We start from the raw sequence: 21,231 nt of genomic DNA on the forward strand, positions 1-21,231 counted from the left end.
ATGTATTAAGAGAAACTCACACTCACAAGGAAGTTCTACTTAATGTGCATAAAACACCATAGGATTGTCCTTATTTTCTTTACCTTAGCTTTCAGGCAGTCGGATTAGGATCACTATAGGACTTTACTCAGCTTGTAATGTTGGCTTAGGGACTGGTATAGTATAGATGGACATTTAGTGTCTAAGCCTCCTTGGTACTACACTTACGTTGGGGGTCCACTACTCAACCAATTTCTTTATTCCACCCTTATTCCTTTTTTTATTCTTTTATTGCACATTCATGTTGGATGTGGTATCTTTTATTCTTTTTTTTTTTCAAAATTTTCTTTTCTTTTCTTATTTTGTTGCTTTTTCTACCACACCCAACCCTACTTTGTTTTCTCTTATTTATCCTTCTTCATACCCACTTTACATTACACACCCCTATTATAGCCACCCTCAACTTAAGTGATTTTCCTGAGTTGAGGTACACAATGTCCAGGGAGGACAGGGCAAAAATAGGTTTATTGTAACACAAATGGGAAAGTGAAAGGTGAAAAAAAAATAGTCTATAAGTCTCAAAATAGGGATCAAGGGATACTTATTCATATTTGGAAGGTTGTTTAGGCTAAAAGTGGACTTATTTCAAGAATGACCTATGATCCTTTCCTAACCAACTATCCTACGATCTAGGCAAGACTAGTCAGGCAAGTTTTGGATTCAACACCCAAACAGAACAAAGTAGTATCTCGCACATACATAGCATAGGGTTGCATCACAAGCTACTACCTCTCTGGTTCATGCAATTATTAGATAAGATTATTCTATCCGTAATCCTAATGCCATAATAAGATTCACAATGGTCACACATATATACACATCACACAGTTCAAAAACTTATTTTTCAAAGGGCTATTATTTTTCTTAATAAATCAAAACAAAGTACCTCAACTACCTTAGATACTCAAAAATCTCCTAGTTACACAAAACACAATGAAATATGAAACAAAACACAATATTTCCTAAACATTCCAAATCTACTGGGAACAAAACTCTAGGGAAAAAAGGCATGACAGTAAAAATCCCAAGAGGACATCAAGACCCACAAGAAACCCATACCCTCACCAAAAATACATGCATTGACCCCAATTTATTAGGCCGCTACAAAGCAAGAGAGTTAGAAATATACCTGTGGTACCATAGGTGCGTAAATATGACGTCATTCATAATAACACGAATGAATGTACAAACAACAAAATTCCTTGGATTGCCTCCCAAGTAGTGGACGATTTAACGTCGTGGCATGATGTGACCATGTTGGTTACTCAGAATTCACTAACAAGCCCAAGGGTACCTTGATTACTCAACTTCATCGAGGTAGCCCAAGAGTTGGCCTCCAGTTTTCTCTTTCCACTTTGAACTTATGAATTTTACCCTAATTGTTTTGTTGATTTCCTACTATGCCCAAAGGACGGTGGTATGAAAATAAATAAATCAAGCAATATATGTGACATATTACAACTCTTGTCCCTTAAGTAAGGAACGTAGTTTCTTGATTTCGACACAATAAATTCAAGATTATACACATATTATTTCTCCTTTTCACACTCGTCCATAGGCTTAAATGGCTCGATTAATATCATACTATCCAAACATAATGTGAAAAAAATACTTAGAATGAGGTCCAATATTATACTATCCAAACATAATGTGGAAAAAAATACTTAGAATGAGGTCCAATATGTACCATCTCATGAATTGCATTTTTATTTACATCCTCACATAACTCTAGTATGCCCTTATGAATGGTGAAAACATCCATAAATGTCTAATCAAGTGTTGACTCTGCCAATTTTAGCTCCTTAATTGTCTTATAAGAAGTTTGTCAACCTCATAAAACTCATAACTAAATCATTGGGTGTTACACGCATCAACCTTTGCATTCAATTCTTCTCTTAAGTTGTGAATATCAAGATAAACCTGTTAATCTTTTGACTGAACTCCCCTTTTTTATTTTCCAGGAGCGTCAACGTGCGTAGCATGCTATCATTATGCTTTAACAATATATCAATCATGCTCCTGCAGTAATGCACTATATCAAAAGAATAAGGATCAATAAATAAAGAGTCATCACTCCAAACTTCCTCTTATAAATATGTCATATCCAGAAGAGTAGCAAAACATAAGAAAATAAATCCCAACAACTTCAACAAATCCAATCAATAACTCGCAACTATATTCCCCTAAAAATGGTGTAAAATTTTTGATATCGCTCAAACTACACCCCTAATTGAAGACAAAATGGTTGAAGCAAAATATAGTAACCCAACTAAGGTTGGGGTCTAACCCAAAGGGAATACGCAAACTTATCTCTCAAGTTTGGTAAAATCAACAGGTAGTACAGAAATATAAATGGGGGGTTTGTTATTGTAATCCATGAAAAGTACCAACACGTGGAATGTTTTGGCTATAATCAATCTGAAATGAACACTTGAATGTGTTCCCCCTGGATTCTCAACTCCATAGTTTTATCGTGCTCTGTTGAACTAACTCAATAGCTTACATGAAGACCTCAATAAGTTATGTATCACAAATTATCTTATGGACGCACTGGTGAATTTCACTGTTTAATTTTTGAGTATCAGAATGTCATTTTGCTAACCCTTATGCTAGATCCCGTATTAACTATTATCTTTTGAGTCTTTAGTTAATTAGATGAAGATAATTATCTTAAGTAGATAAAGATGTTTAGCTTATTTTGATAATTAACTCTAAATTATTGTTGTGATCTTTTTTTTCTACTCTCTACCTCTCTTGTGAAGCAAGTTGTGAATATATGCAGGATCCTAACATTTGCAACCACTAAGAAATCTATTAAACTGAAGATGATCACAATACGTGCGGGATTTAATCGCTCATTGTTGTGAAATAATCAATGAAGTTCATAACTGAAAGCATGAAATCAATCTCACAATAATTACGGAATAAAACCCAAAGTCTCAGATTAATAATTAAACCAAAAACAAGAACAAAGCAATCCAAAGATAAAAATCAAATATTAGAATGAAATATACATTTATAAGTAATAAGAGTGTGTAAAACTAACTAAAAATGTCAAAAGGGTATTTATAGAATACAAGAAAACCCTAGGAAATCAATCCTATACAAAAGAGGAAAATCAAAGTTGGTGGACACCTATGGGACCATCTATGGGGTGTAGGTGGTCCCACTGCAGGTTTCCATAACCCAAAACTCTTGAGAACTCTTTGAACTTCATGTTTTCGTACACCTACTGGGTGTAGGTACTATCCATGGCCCATAGGTAGTCCTCCGTAGGTGATAGACCAACATCTTTAGCTTTGGAATCTCTGAACTTCAACTTTCCTGCACATATTCTGATACTTACTCCATGTAGGTAGTACCTACGGGATGTAGGTACCCACGTAGGTGTTCCAAAATCTTTAATTTTTACATTTTCTCTTCAAATGCAAAACCTGGTTTCTACATAACACAACACAAAGAACATTATATCTAACAAAAAAACCTAAGTAACTTGCATATTTTTATCATTTTAAACGTTGAAAGTGCTGTGAAATCATAGCACATCAGTCGGGTCATGATTTTATTTAACTGAAGGACCCAATTGTATAATCATGGTAATGAGTCATGATCGTAACTTTGTCTCATACCCTGGTTGTTTAAGAAAGCCTACTTGAGAACCTATGAAGCTTATGGATGATCTTCATATTGAACCATGATTGTTCCTTAAACTCGTAGGTTTAATGCCTATATTGATGACTTGCAAGAGTTTGATCATACGATGGGTACACAATTGTGACATTTAAGTATGATTATTGTGACCCATCATAGGATAACTCCCAATTGTGTAACCAAGGACTTTCATCCATGTTGCTTAGATGACTGAACCTATGATTGTGGGATTCTCCTGTAGTCGTATAATCCTTTTGTGGATTTAGTCCAAAGGCTAGTTTAGCATCTCATCTTTTATTCATAATCCCAACACCAGTAGAAAACATTACCCTATAAAATATAAAGTACAAAATATGAGTTGTTTCCCAAGAGGCACTTGATTAACATCACGAGATGTCATGGTTGAGTTGGTTACCTAGACTTCACCAACTAGCCCCATAGGTTGCCTCTAATGAAGCACCTAATTTAACGTTGTGGCATGACCTAACTCCCTTGACTATTCAGATTTCATCAATGTTCAATCTCTCACATGACCTCATCTCGTTTGTAGTTCTCACACAGTGCATCACAAGATGACCATTTACCTTGAATGAGGAACTACCATTTCTTTTTATCTCAATTGTACCTTGCGGGAATACCCTTACTATTATGAATGGTCCTGACTATTTGGACCTCTATTTACCAAAACACAAGCGAAGCCTAGAATGATAAAGCAGAACTAAGTCACCTAGATGGAATTTTCTTTGCTTAATCTTTTCATTGTATAAGGCAAACCTCTCATAGGCTTGAAGATGAAATTCATCCATCTCATTCATCTACTCCAATATTAATTTTTCCATATCACTTCATTCCAGATTAAGCCTCTTCAATGCCCATACTATCTTACACATAATATCAATAAGCAAAAGGTATGCCTTGCCATACACAATCTGATATTAAGAAGCACTAATAGGGGTCTTGATAGGAGTTTGATAGGCCTACAATGTATCAGCCAAACTTCTAGACTAGTATGCATTCACAGTCTTCACAAAGATATACTTGATCTCCCAATCGAAGACCACAATTTTCCCAATCTGTTCCACCTTATGTATGACACCATTTTTATCAAGCAAGGTTTTGAAGAGACGATTGCAGAAGTGCCAGCCTCCATCACTAATAATAGCTCAGGGTGTAATTAATCTAGAGAAAATATTCTTCTTCAGACAATTTAAGACACTATTTCCTTTATTATCCAAAAGCACAATTGCTTCTACCCACTTGGAAACATTGTCTATAACCAATAAGATAAACTTTATTCTATGTGAATGTATAAATGGGACCATAAAGTTGATACCCCAAACATCAAAAATCTCAAGCTCAAGGATAGTCATCATTGGAAGTTCATGTATGCGTGAGATATTCCCTTGACTTTGACATTGGTCATAAGTCTTAGCATAATCATACGTATCTTTGTAGATGTATCACGACCCAAAGCTACCCCTAGTCGCGATAATGGTGAACTGGTACCTTCTGTGAACATTGAATAAAATAATAATAAAACATGTTTACGAAAGATAAAATACTGAACTAATACCAATTTGAACACTAAGATGTGATTACATCATAAGTCAAAAATATCTGATAAATACTAAAAACCAACCGTCTATCTAAAAGACATAAAAGTACTAAAGGAACTAACTGGTAACTGACTAGCTGCCTGCCTGACTGTCTGATTATTTGAAAGCCTCTAAATTGACTGAGGAGTTAATGGCTCAGACCCTCAAATAACTCCTACTAATTGGACCTAAGGAAGTACTGCAATAAACAAATTATGTCCTCGATGGACGAGGACTCACCACTATTGCTGCTGAGTACGTTGAGCTATCTAAGAGCGGTTGGGAAACTGAGCATCCAAACTTATGTTATAGGAAAACATAGTGCAAAGAAAAGTATGCAAAAAGTACTTTGAATGCATTAGATAACTAAGCATAAATGCATTCAAAGCATAAACATGTTTATAAAATAATCTGTAAATAACTGAATAACTAAAAATTTGTGTGTTTTGGTCAAGCAGACCTGAGCTGGACATACTGATTACTGATTAACTGGTGTTTGTATACTAATTAACTGATATCTAAATACTTATCATGTAATACTAAACAGTACTTAGTCTAAAAACCTGGACTAAAATTATAAGAGGTATTATGTAATCGATATGCCCCAATCTGAGGGTGTCAGCACTGTCCAATGGGTACTAACACTGGCTATGTAGATTAGCTAAATTGGTGTCCCAAAGGACTAAGGAGTTACCCTCTACTGGCAGATGCTCTCATGAGATATGTGTTAACGCTCAGTCATGTAGACATCTCAAACCTACACTGGCTATATAGTTTTGTAACTCAGGGATTGCTATTAAATGTCACACCCTCTACTGGCAGGTGAGCTCCCATTTCTGGGTTCACTCGATGCTAAATCCTACTCCCAACTGAACAGACACTGGTAATAAATAAAACTAAGGTTAAAGGAGCATTATTTTTGATAGTGCTCATCATGATCATATCAACTGAATAAATACGAATATTCATGGTCTAACTGAATCATTTCTTGAAAGATCCGGTCATGTAAAACACGCAGGTGTCAGGTGTTCATAACCCGCCAGCATTGAATGACTATAATTTATGATAATACGCTTTTAAAATAATAATATAGGCTCATGGTTCAAAACCCAAAAGCATAGACATTTCATCAAACATGTGAGGATCATAACTTGAACATGGGAATGCATTAAACATAGGAAATCAACATGATTTACATGGCTAAATTCATAAATTGGGGAATTTATTATGAAATTCACTTAAACAAGACATGGGAACTAAAATTTAAAGCATGAGGAAATCAAATCTTTCATAGGATAATACATGGGATGAACTAAATTTGAATTACCAAGGATATACATGAATTAAACCTATCTTGAACATGTAAAATACCATAGTAAAGGAAAACTCCATAATTTAATTAAAAGAGAAGGTTTTTGGGCTCAATGGGTTAACGAGACCCATTGATGAATACCCCACATACCTCACTAGATGAATTCTTAATGATTCCTTAAGGATTTCTTGAGCTAGAAACTTTAATTCCTTGGTTTCTTGTGAAAGAGTTTAGACTTGTTCTTAGGGAAAGAAAGGGTTTCTTGAGAGCAATTTGTGAATAAAAGGGTAAATAATGCTCTTTGGAAGCCCCAAGTTTGTGCTATGGATGGATTAGGTAAATGGAAATGACATAATTAGCCTTGAAATGCCAAGGGATAAAAATTGGATAGAATAGGGAGGGGTGGCATGGGCTCTGGAGCGGTGGACTAGGCCGGGCGATGTCCGACTTAGAGAAGTAGACTGGACGAGGTGGTGCCCACCTTACCTCAGTATACTGGAGGGGGAGGCGCCTTCTTATCCCAGTGGTGTTACTGGTTTGGTTTTCCAAGAACGACCTTACGCTCTTCCAAAAATTCCAAAACTCACCTGAGACATACATTGAACAACCTCGATTATGAATCAACTTAAAAATCAACGTTTTGAGGTCAGGAAGGTTAAAAATAAGATCATCAAAGTTAAGGGGTCTTGAAAATTACTAAGTACCCAACACTTAGTTAAAATTTCAAAGCCTTAATCCCCTTATGCCTGCAACAAAATGCTGAATCGAGCTAAAATTAGTACGGGTATTACAATATCTTCCCCTTGGGAACATTCATCCTTGAATGAGACTAGTTAGACTGAGAATACTGTACTAAGGTAACTGAGATCACATACTAAATATGCATGACCTAGAACATGATGATATAAATGAGTCTGAAATGTATTACATAAACTGAACTGATTTTCGTAAATGTATGTAATGACACAGGAATGATTACGTAGCTAAAACTGAGAACGAGAAAAGTCAATCTTAGGAAAATTGTTACCTTAAGCTAAATCTGAGTTTGGAGATAAAAGGTGAGGGTACTTGGTTCACATATCTGCTTCTGCTTCCCAAGTAGCTCCGTTAACATACTGCTTCCACCGAAGGACCTTAACCAAGGGAACTTCACTATTCCTTAGCCTACGTATCTGACGATCAAGGATCTCAACTGGGACTTCCTCATAGGTAAGGCTATCCTTAACGCCCATATCTTCTAAAGGAAAAACTATCGCTGAATCACCAATACACTTATTTAACAAAGAAACATGGAAAACTGGGTATACGGACATCAAATCTGCTGGCAACTCTTGCTCGTAAGCCACCTTCCCAAAATAATTCAAGACTCTATAAGGGCCAATATACAAGGGAATGAACTTCCCCTTCTTTCCAAATCTCTACACTCCTTTCATAGGCAAAATTTTCAAATAGACCAAATGACCAACCTCAAACTTAAGATATCTTATCCTCATATCTGTATAAGATTTCTGATAGCTTTGGGCTATCTTCAACCTCTCCCAAATCAATTGGAACTTCTCCATCGCCTCAACATTGAATCTGGCCCTATCACTATAGCTTCACCTTCTTTAAACCAACCAATGGGAGATCTACATCTCCTACTATAGAGAGCCTCAAACGGAGCCATCTGAATACTGGAATGATAACTATTGTTATAGACAAATTCAATCAAAGGTAAAAGGTCATACCAAATACCTTTAAAGTCAATAACACATGCCCTCAACATGTAATATAAAGTCTAAATGGTCTTATCTGGCTGACCATCTGTCTGAGGATAAAAAGCTGTACTGAGATGAACTTGGGTATCGAGACCCTTCTGAAAAGACTTCCAAAAGTGAGAGGTAAATTGAGCATCTCTATCTAAAATAATAGACAATGGAATCCCATACAACTTAACCAACTTCCTAATATAAATCCTGGCATAATCCTCAACTGAGTATGAGGTATGAAATGGCAAAAAATAAGATCATTTAGTCATTCTATTGACAATGACCTATATCGAATCATGCTGATGACGCGTATGAGGAAACCCTATCATGAAATCCATGTTCACCACTTCCCACTTCTAAGTAGGGATGATAAACTCTTGCAATGTACCACTAGGCCTTTGGTGCTCAACTTTAACCTATTGATAATTTGGGCACTTAGCCACAAACTCTACAATATCTTTCTTCATACCACTCCACCAAGAGATTTCCCATAAATTACGGTACATCTTAGTGGCTCCTGGATGAATCTAGTATCATACACCATGTATTTACACATGTATTTGCTGTCTCATATGATCAACATACGAAACACACAACCTGCCCTAACAATGAAGCACACCATCTCCCTCTTAGGAGAAAACCCCTACTTTCTGATCTTTAACTGCCTCCTTCGACTTAACCAAACCAGGAACCCATTCTGAACCCATATACTACCTTCAGCTGAATGAACTAATAGAACACCCAATCTAGCAAGCTGATGAACGTCATGAACTAACTTCTACTTATCATCCTCTAAATGGGCAACACTAATCATAGACAACCTACTAAGGGCATATGCCACTACATTAGCCTTACCCGAATGATACAACACACTCATATCATAATCCTTTAATAACTCAAGTCACCTTCTCTGATGAAGATTCAGATATTTATGCATGAACATGTACTATAAACTCATATAGTCAGTGAACACATCAATATGATCCCTATAAAGATAATGTCTTCAAATTTTCAAGGCAAAAAAAATAGCTGCCAACTTAAGATCTTGGGTAGGATAATTCTTCACATGGGGTTTAAGCTGTCTAGATGCACAGGCTATGACCTTGCCTCTCTGTATCAAAACACAACCAATACCAAATCTAGAAGCATAACAATAAACTACAAACCCATTTGTGGCATCTGGTAAAGTCAAGACTGGAGAGAAAGTGAGTCGCGTCTTCAACTTCTAAAAACTCTTCTCGCAAGAATCTGACTACTAAAATTTGACTTTTTTCTGAGTAAATCAATACATAAGGGATGCAATAAAATAAAACCATCTAAAAAGCCACCTGTAATAGCCAGTCAAATCCAAGAAATTATGAATATCTGATGGAGAGATAGGTCTACGCCAGTTTCTCACTGCTTCAGTCTTTTGAGGGTCAACTCTAATGCCATCGGCAAAAATAATATGGCCAAGAAAATATACAAATCTTAGACACAATTATCACTTACTAAACTTGGCAAACAACTGATAATCTCTAAAGGTCTGTAACACAATTCTTAGATAGTCTACATAATCATTATCACTACGGGAATAGACAAGGATATCATTAATGAAGACTATGACGAACCTATCTAAGTAATACTTGAACACCCTATTCATCAAGTCCATGAAAGCTGCAGGGTCATTCGTTAGTCCAAAATACAAAACTAGGAATTCGAAGTGACTATACCAATTCTGAAAGTTATCTTCGAAATGTCACTTTCTTTGACTTTAAGCTGATAATAGCCAGATCTGAGGTCTATCTTAGTGAAATAACTAGCACCCTAAAGTTGGTCAAACAAGTCATCAATTCTGGGGAGTGGATACTTATTCTTGATTGTGACTTTGTTCAACTGACGGTAGTCGATGCACATTCTGAGAGAACCATCATTCTTATGCACGAACAAGACTGGAGTGCCCTATAGAGAAATACTAGGCCTGATGAAACCCTTATCTAAGAGATCTTTTAAGTGTTCTTTCAACTCCTTAAGCTCATAGGGAGCCATTCTATATGGTGGAATACAGATAGGCTGGGTATATGGAAGGGGATCTATTTCGAAGTCAATTTTCTTTTTGGGAGAAGCTCCGGGAAGATCTTTAGGGAAAACATTTGGAAATTCCCTTACTACTAAAACTAACTAGAGAATTAGAGTCTTAAAACTAGAGTCCTTGACTCAAACAAGATGGTATATACACCCTTTAGATATCATCTTTCTTGCTTTAAGATAAGAAACGATCTGACCCCTAAGCGCAGAGGTATTACCCTTCTATTCAAAAAACTAGTTCATTGGGAAACTAAAATAGAACGACTCTATTTCTATAGTCAACTGAGGCATAACATGAGTGGATCCAATCCATGCTGAGAAAGACATCAAAATTATTTATCTCTAACTCTACAAGATTAACTGATATGATTTTTTGAGATACTGTGACCGGGTAATTTCTGTATACCCTTTTGGCTATAATAAATTTACCCAATAAGGTAGATACTGAGAAAGGCTCTGCTAACATTTTGGAAATGACACCAAAATTGATAGCTATATAAAGAGTTACAAAAAAAAGTCAAGCTCCAGTATCTAACAATGCAAAAACATGAAGATGGAAAACCAATAATGTACTCGTAACCATATCAAGAGAACTTTCCTAATCTTGTCGAGTCTGGATTGCATAAAATCTATTCTAGCACTGCCCACTAGTGGCACTAAAACTAGCACCCTGCTAAGTCGGGTGACCTGCTGAAATCAAAGAACGATTGGACTGAGCCTGCTGACCAGCCCTTGGGTAATCCCTGACCCTGTGGCCTGGCTTGCCCAACCAAAACACACATTACTACCAGCCTTACACGCACCCCAATGATTCCTACCATATTTTTTACAAAGCAAGTTAGTTTGACCACTGTTCACACTACCCTGAGACTTAGAGCCTGGCGCTCTGTCCCAACTATCTTTCCTAAACTTAGGAACTAGTGTACTAGATGAATATGAAGCTGGGGATAAAATTTTTTGATGGAATTGAGAACAGTTACCACCTTCTGATCATGGCTGAGAAAAGTTAAAACTACCTGTTTTGTACCTCTTGTTCTCATTCTCCCTCTCCTTATACTTATGCTCCTCAATCTATTGAGCGTGAACCATGAGCCTAGATGTAATACCCCAAAAATCCACACCAATATTAGAATCATACTTCAAGCTCATGAGAAATAAATTATAGTATTTTGGTAGTTTTATGAGTGAGTTTGATTATATTAAGGTGTAAGACCCCACAAAATCCTAAGCTTAATTCAGTCCATTTATACTTGTTAAGAGGGTCCCATACTTTGAAAATTCTAGCTAAGTTTCCAGACTTAGTTTATTTTAGCCTTCGAAAGTTTGCAATCTCATTTTGCAACCTTAATATTCTTAAATATACTATATTTTTCTGAATTCATGATTAGGAAGGTCAATAGGTGCTCACGGACAAGTTTTGGATTCTTTGGAACTCGTTTAGACCACGTTTGGAAGTCCAAAATCATGGACCAACGCGATCTTAGCGCGCTGTGTCACCTATCGCATTGGTTAACATTGTTGCAGGTTGCCAGAGCCAAAACTACTGAGGCTTGGCACGATCATGGCGCGACACATTAGGTATCACATCGATGCCATTGATGCACCGCGTTGCTTATAGCGTCGATGCCCAGTTTTCAATCATTAAATAACCGCATCTTTAAGGGTAAATAGGTCATTTTCCCATGAACCAGGTCATCCCCAAACACAAAATTAATCCCTAAATGACTTAAATATCTCATTCTTTATTCAAGTTTCCTCAAAGTTCATCATTCTCTCTCAAAAGCAAGGAAACCCCAGTTTAAAAATTCAAGGGCAAGGCTTAAGAATTTCTTCAATAACCCTTAAGGATTTACGTTCTAAGGTATGTAAAGTATTCATCCAAGGATTCCTTTCATCCATGAAGCTCAAGAAACCTCTTTCAAATATAAATTTTGAATTTCATGTTGTGGATTTGATTGTACGCATGTCTATGTTGTGATATGATTTCCAAGATTGAATCTTTATTGAATTCTCATGACATCATGTTATTATGTGGATTGAAATCCTTAAAAACTGAAGTATTTGATATAGCCATCATGTATTAATTGTCAAGTTATGCCCTAGAAAAGGTTATGCCTTCCATATGTTTGTTAAAATTCCCAAGTGAATGGGAGTTGTGTCTTATGACCTATTTGTGATCTATATGATGAACTTATGATGCAACCACATATTCAAATTGACTCCCATGCTAAAGCTATGACTTGTAATAATTTAGTGGAATGCTTATAAGTATGGATTCGTGAAATTACATTATGATAGCATGCAATTCCTATTCATGTGTAAGCTTATGACATGCAAATACTTTATGGAAATCCCTAATGATTGTACTATGATTTGTTGACTATGGTCACGTGTCAAGAAGTGTCATGTCTTTTCAATTTCATGCTATCGAGTCCTAGGGTACTTGTACCTAAAAATTTAGCTGTGTGCCTAGAGCCAGTCTCAGTTTTCACGATACTCTCAGTCAATTCATGATCAGTAGAATTCAGTCAGTTATGTGACTCAGGAAAAATTTAGTAAATTCAGTATTAGTGTAGTAATATCAGTAATCTCAGTCATTTATCAGATCTCAGTAGTATTTCATCAGTCAATAAAACTCAGTAAACTTAGTTTAGTCCAGTTAATTAGTACAATCAGTAACAGCTCAGTCATACCTAGTGTGAACTAGGAAAATTAGTTCAGTGTCTATTCAGTTGGGAGTAGGATTCATCACCGAGTGAACCCAAGGATGGGAACACACACTTTCAATAGAGGGTGTGATTCCTAAAAACAATCCTTGCATTCTAGAGCTATGTAGCCAACATAAGTTGAGACATCAACACTGTTAGTTGAGGGTTGATGAGGTGGATTAACACTGTCAGATAAGGGTCCCACCTTTCTCCTTTGGGAACACTGTCAGATGAGGGTCACTCATAGCTTGTCCTTACCAGTGGTGTGGTATTGACACCCTTCCAATTGGGGTTATTGATTGGACCCCAACTCAGCTATAATAGCTTATTCAGGGAATGTCGGTTAGATGAATTCTCCCACAATTTCAGTTCTTAGATAGTTCTTAGATAGTTCTTCAGATATTAGGACTGTTAGATACAATTATCTAGTTCAGTGTAGAACTAAGCTAGTTCTATTAGAATTAAGACTGTCAGATACAGTCACTCAGTTATCAGTTATATCAGTTGTAAAAAATCCATGATATCAGTATTCAAACTCAATATTCAAAATTCTCATGTTTTCGTTTACAGTTATATGTTATCATGCATGTATTCTCAGTATTCATGTCATCCCAGTGAGCATGAGCTCAAGGTAAATTCTTAACCTAATCTGCTTCTCCCTTTTTTTAATAGAACATGCCTCCTAAAAGGACTAACGAATAAATAACTAAGAATCATTCAGCACCTCCACCCGTTTAGACAAATCCCCTAGACGAGCATGTCTTTCGGGGTGAATTCAGAATCGACTCCATTACTTTACTTACTCAATAGTAGCTTAAAACAATCAACAGGCTAATTTTCCACCCAGGCATCTGATTAATGCCCAGCAGATTGAGGTGGGGAAACATAGGGAGAAAGAAAGAAATTGAGAAAATAAGAGAGCTAGAACAGGTAGTTTCAACTTTGCTCACCCTAAGTCAAAGGGTGGTAACCATTATTAGTTTGCCAAAAGTCTTCAGTTCTAGTTCCTTTCTCAGCCAGTGCTCCAATCTCTAAATTCTGAGATAGGGCACCAGGTCTTAGATCTTAAGGCAGTGCTAGCTGTGCCCGAACTAATCCCCTTTGTCAACTTATGGCAAGAACCATAAGGGTGTTTGCAGAGCTGACAGTGATGTTTGCTTCAAATGTGGTGAGTCAAGTCATTGAGTCCGATACTATTCTAAGGCTGGTCCATAAAGTCAGTATAACCCAAATAGTCTCTATGCTCTTCAGTCCTGACAAGATCAAGAAAATTCTCCTAATATGGTCATTGGTATGTTACAAATCTTTCACTTGCATATTTATGCTTTGCTAGATCCAGGATCTTTCTTGTCTTTTATCACTCCTTATATAGCAGTTGATTTTAGAGTCAAGCCTAAAATTCTAGCAGAACCCATTTCAGTATCTACCTTAGTGGGTAAAACTATCATAGCCAGACGGGTATATAGGAACTGCCCGATTATGATATCCTAGAAAGTCACTTTAGCAAACTTAGTCGAATTAGAGATGACTGATTTTGATGTCATTCTCTACATTGATTGGCTTCATTCCTGCTATGCCATAGTAGATTGCAGAAATAGAGTTGTCCAATTTTAGTTCTCAAATGAGCCAGTCTTAGAGTGGAGGGGTAGTATTTCAGCATTCAGAGGTCAGTTTGTTTCCGACCTACGGGCAAGGAAAATAATATCTAAGGGATGTGTCTATCATCTTGTTCGAGTAAAGGACTCTAGTTTCGAAACTCCCAGTCTTGAATTAGTCCTAGTAGTGAATAAATATTCAAATGTCTTTCCCAAAGATCTTCCAGGAATTCCTCCCGAAAGGAAATAGACTTCGGCATAGACCTTCTTTTGGATACTCAACCCATATCTATTCCACCATACAAAATGGCACCAGCAGAACTTAGAGAATTGAAAGACAGTTAAAGGATCTCTTAGAGAAGGGATTCATCAGGCCCAGTGTTTTCCTGTGGGGTGAACCAATCTTATTCATGCGTAAGAAGGACGTTTTTCTCAAAATATGTATTGAATACTGTCAACTCAATAAAGTCAAGGTCAAAAATAAGTATCCACTTCCCTGAATCGATGAATTATTTGACCAACTTCAGGGTGCTATCTATTTCTCTAAGATAAACCTCAGATCAGGTTATCATCAGTTCGGAGTCAGAGAATGTGACATTTCAAAATAGCTTTCCAAACTCGGTACGGTCACTTAAAATTCTTAGTCATGTCCTTTGGTCTTACCAACGCACCCCCAGCCTTCATGAACTTTATGAATCATGTGTTTAAGCAGTACTTGGACATATTTTTCATAGTCTTCATAGACGATATCCTTGTTTATTCCTGCAGTGAGCGTGATCGTGCCAACCATCTCAGAAGAATGTTACAGACCCTCAACCCAACAGTTATCATGATATCTATTGATGTCCTACATGTCAGCTCTATGATCATCACTCATATTTATGCACGATAGCGAAAATCATGTACGCTTATAGTTCCTAGTATAAGGAGTTCTAGTTCACTCCATGCTATGAATCATGTTCCGTAAGCACAAAAACTTTAGTATGAGGTCATGCAGCTCATGACCCATACACTCATGTCATGCTTTACAGTATGCCCAGCTCACATGACTCATTCTCCACTCCTAGTGATCAACCAAACTTAGATTTATGTCACGAATTCACTCGATTGAAATCCCTCAGTGAATATGTGGTATTGATGTTCTATTCCTTTGGCCTTAGTTATAGTGTCAGCTTAGTAATCAATATTCAATAAAGGACTCAAATAGTCCTACAGGACCATGGCTTTCAATTATCAATTACTTAGCCATCAGAATTCAGTACTTCAGTACCAGTCTAAACCTCAATTGTCAGAACCAACATTTCATCCCGGTATAAATCTTAGTTACAGTTTTAGTATCAATTACCATTTTATCTATGATCTTGGTACTAACCACAGTACAGTAATCAGATCGGTAACTTAGTTCAATTTTGGGTTAATTCAACCATAGCATACAATTAGTAGCTACCCAGTTGTTAGCCTCCTAGTAACTCTATTTATAGACTATTCTAGAATTATGTTATGTGCTTGGTGTTGCACCTTCAAATAATATAGTTTTCATGAATTCATGCTTAATTATCCCATGTTACTCAGTTAGTCCCTACCTAGTATGCATAGTGCTCAAAAGTTTAAGTCCAACTATCCAAACTAAGTACCATTCAGTCTTACATGTCCAGTACTCAGCCATCAGACAGCTAGCAGATCAGATGAGTCAGTCAGTAGGAAATAGTTTGAATGGCTAGTACATCAGTCCAGCAGTCAGATAGATAGGTTCATATATTTTCCTATTCTGTCCATCTAGTCACACTATTCAAAGTCTCATGAATGAGACCATTCTAAGATGGACCAACCAGGTAGTTGCATGTTCAGCTCTGTTTATATTCATGTCTCAGTTTTAGATCCCATATTTAGTCACGATTTAATCCGTAGGTGCCTTATGCATCACCTTAGTTTTCCCCAGTATCTTAGTTAAGTCAGCATTCTTTAAGGGATATAGTGTCCCAAGGGGGAGATACACTATAACTCCCAAACTTCCATAACCTAGACACTCTATTTCCCTCTTTACATAATGAATCCAATTTGGAGTAGTGGGTACCCATAGGTTGACCCTCTAGCTCCAATCTCAAACATAAGCCATGTACTCAATAGCTCAGTTCAGTTTACGATACCCAGTCTATATCACACATTACAGACTCAGTCGTGTTCTCACGTTCTCATTCATGTGTGTCTATAAAAAGATCTCGAGTTTGAGATTGGTAATTACATATACCTAAAGATCTCTCCCGTGAAGGGAGTGAAGAGATTTGGCAAGAAGGGAAAGCTCAGTCCCCTATATATCGATCCCTTCCAAATTCTCAGTCGCTTCAGCAAAGTAGCTTATGAGCTCGAATTGCCTTCAAATCTAGCTTCAGTCCATCCAGTATTCCATGTCTCCTTTCTAAAGAAGTGCAAAGGTAACCTAGTAGTTGTAGTCCCTATAGAGGCCATAGACATCTAGAACAACCTTTTTTTAAAAAGATTCCAGTTGAAATCCTTGACTATTAGATTTGTAGACTAAGGAAAAAAGAGGTCTCTCTAGTCAAAGTTCTTTGGCAGAATCAGTCCATTGAGGGAGCTACTTGGGAAGCAGTAGCAGATATGCAAACCAAGTATCCTCACCTCTTTTCCACAAACTCAGGCTCAGCCTAAGGTAATAGATTTCCTTAAGCTTATTCAGTCTCATGTTCAAATTTCAGTCACAAACTTGGTATTCAGTTCCATGCTCAGTTTTCATTACAAACTTGGTATCTTTACCTTTACATATTCAGTCACATGTTTATGAGTCAGTTCAGTCATGTATTCATGCATTAGATATATGTGATTAGGTTATCAATACTCTCAGTCTTGCATTTATGAGTCAGTTATTCACACATCAAATATGCATTCTCACGATGAGAAACTTAGTTATCAGAAGTCCTAGTCATGCATTCATATATCAACTCAGTCATGAAATCATGCATCAGATATGCATGCTCAAAATAAATCTCAGTAAATCAGTAATGTCAGTCATGTACACATGTTTCAGTTGTTCATGTTCTGTATATACTTCAGTTTATCATTTCTCCCATATCAGTTAGTCTCATTCGAGGACGAATGTTCTTAGGGGGGAGATATTGGAAGACCCCACAAAATTATAGGCTTAATTTAGTTCATTTATGCTTGTTAAGGGGGTCCCATAATTAGAAAATTCTAGCTAAGTTTCCAGACTTAGTTTATTTTAGCCTTCAAAAGTTTGCAATCTCATTTTGCAACCTTAATATTCTTAAATGAACTATATTTTGCTGAATTCATGATCAGGAAGGTCAATAGGTGTTCCTAGACAAGTTTTGGATTCTTTGAAACTCATTTAGACTACGTTTGAAAGTCCAAAACAATGGACCAATGCGATCTTAGCGCACCACGTCGCCTATCACATTGGTTAAAATTGTTGCAGGTTGCCAGATCCAAAACTACTGAGGCTTGGCGTGATCATGGCATGATGTGTTGGGTATCGTATCGATGCCATTGATGTGCCACGTCGCTTATAGAGTCGATGCCCAATTTTTAGTCATTAAATAGCAGCACATTTAAGGGTAAATAGGTCATTTTCCCACAAACTAGGTCAACCCCAAACACGAAATTAATCCCTAAATGACCTAAATATCTCATTCATTACTCAAGTTGCCTCAAAGTTCATCATTCTCTCTCAAAAGCAAGGAAACTCTAGTTTTAAAATTCAAGGGCAAGACTAAAGAATCTGTTCAAGAACCCTTAAGGATTTACGTTCTAAGGTATGTAAAGTGTTCATCCAAGGATTCCTTTCATCCTTGGAGCTGAAGAAAACTCTTTCAAATATAAATTTTGAATTTTATGTTGTGCATTTTATTGTATGCATGTCTATGTTGTGATATGATTTCCAAGATTGAATCTTTATTTAATTCTCATGACATCATGTTAGTATGTGGATTGAAATCCTTAAAAATTGAAGTATTTTATATAGCCATCATGTATTAGTTGTCAAGTTATGACCTAGAAAAGGTTATGCCTTCCATGTGTTTGTTAAAATGCCTAAGTGAATGAGAGTTATGTTTTATGACCTATTTGTGATTTATATGATGAACTCATGATGCCACCACATGTTCAAATTGACTCCCATGCTAAAGCTATAACTTGTGATGATTTAGTGGAATGATCATAAGTATGGATTAGTAAAATTACGTTATGATAGCAAGCAATTCCTATTCATGTGTAAGCTTATGACATGGAAATACTTTATGGAAATCCCCAGTGATTGTACTATGGATTGATTACTATGGTCATGTGTCAAGAAGTGTCATGTCTTGTCAGTTTCATGCTATCGAGTTCTGGGGTACTTATACCCAAATATTTAGCTGTGTGCCTAGAGTCAGTGTCAGTTTTCATGATACTCTCAGTCAAGCCATGATCAGTAGAACTCAGTCAGTCATGTGACTCAGAAAAAACTCTGTAAATTTAGTATCAGTCTAGTAATCTTAGTAATCTCAATAATCTTAGTCAGTTATCAGATCTCATTAGTATTTCGTCATTCAATGAAACTCAATAAACACAGTTCAATCCAGTTAATTAGTATAATTAGTAACAACTTAGTCATTCCTAGTGTGAACTAGGAAAATCAGCTTAGTGTCTATTCAGTTGGGAGTAGGATTCAGCACATAGTGAACCCAAGGATGGGAAAACACACTGTCCACAGAGGGTTTGATTTCTAGAAGCAATCCTTATATTACAGAACTATGTAGACAGCATAGGTTGAGACATCAACACTGCCAGTTGAGGGTTGATGAGGTGGATTAATACTATCAGATGAGGGTCCCACTATTCTCCTTTGGGGACTCTGTTAGATGTAAGTCACTCACAGCTTGTCATTACCAGTGGCGCAGTATTGATACCCTTCCAATTGGGATTTTAGATTGGACCCCAACTCAGCTATAATAGCTTATTCGGGGCATATCGGTTAGATGAATTCTCTCATAGTTTTAGTTACAGAATTAGGACTATCAGATATAGTTACCTAGTTCAGTGCAGAACTTAGCTAGTTCCATTAGAATCAGGATTGTAAGATATAGTCACTTAGTTATCAGTTTTACCAGTTATTAGAAATCCATGATATAAGTATTCAGAATTCTTATGTTTTCAGTTATAGTTATATGTTCTCATGCATGTATTCTCACGCATTCATATTTAGGTTATTCAGTCAGCTATAGTTCATGCATATAGCCCCTTGTATTCAGCTTACCTCACTTGCATACTAGTACATTAAATCGTACTGATGCATTTGTGCTATACTGTTTTATACCAAAGGTTAAGAAGCACGAGCTCCAGAGCATACTTAGCAGTTTAGATCTCACCAGTCAGAGTCTGTGGTAAGTTATCATCATTTGAGGAAATGATTATTTTATTATTTTAGTACTTAGATATTTCAATAGATGGAGTTAGTTGGGGGATTGTCCCATCAACTCCTTATTCAGACAGTTCAGACAGTTAAAGGATTTCAGACTAAATATTTTTAGACTACAATATGTTCAGACAATTTATTTCAATTTTTGGTATCTCTATACCCCATTTAGATATGGTTTTTATCAGTTATGTTACAGTTTTGAACCTTACGACCTTACAACTTATATTTCACATATTTTCAGTATATTATTCAGTGCCCAATTACAAGTATCAGTCATGGGTTAGAAAATGGTCCTTCAGGATTGTTAGCACCGTGTAGCGTTCGGGGTACCAGACTCGAGGCATTACATAAGGCCTCAAATAACTTCTAGCTATTAGACGAATTAAAATATCCCTTACCGATTGAATTCTTGAGAAGGAGGATACTATAGTCAACTTCAAATGAGCATATCTTTTTCTATACTATGAATTTCTGAGCTAATGACCCACCAAAAGATAGATAATTGAGTGATCTTTCCAACGATACCAATTTTTCCTTAATACGATACTCGAGTGAAAAATTATTGCATTTTTCATATAAGGTAGTGAGCTGCCGCGATTACACCGCTCGGCAATGTAATAGCATTGAAGCTAATACTGCTAAGCGGTAATCCTCCAAATTGGAGTTGTCCAAAAATAGTAGGTCACCACTATTAGCTTGCTCAGTGGTGCTATCACAGTGGTACTAATACCGCTCAGCAGTAAGCCTTAGAACCGGGATTCTGCTGAAACTTTTAAGTCCGAGGGCAGTCCTATCTTTTCCTACGGCTCCCAAGTCATAAAAACAAGGGATTAAATGTTATTATAATCAAAATACACTCATTCCTCACCAAATTTTTATCCAAGAAACCCTAAAGCTTCAACTTTAACTCTAAGAAATCAAAGGTTTCACTATTCTTTCTTCAAGAAAACCAAGAAATTATAATTCCCAATCCAAGAACGTTCAAGAAAAGTCAATTTTCCTTCAAGATTAAAGCTCTAAGGTATGTTAAATGTTCATCCATGGGCTCCTTCCACCCATGGAGTTCAAGTATCCAATTTTAAATT

This window comes from Capsicum annuum, chromosome 3, assembly GCF_002878395.1.
Source record: "Capsicum annuum cultivar UCD-10X-F1 chromosome 3, UCD10Xv1.1, whole genome shotgun sequence".
Lineage (NCBI taxonomy): Eukaryota > Viridiplantae > Streptophyta > Magnoliopsida > Solanales > Solanaceae > Capsicum > Capsicum annuum.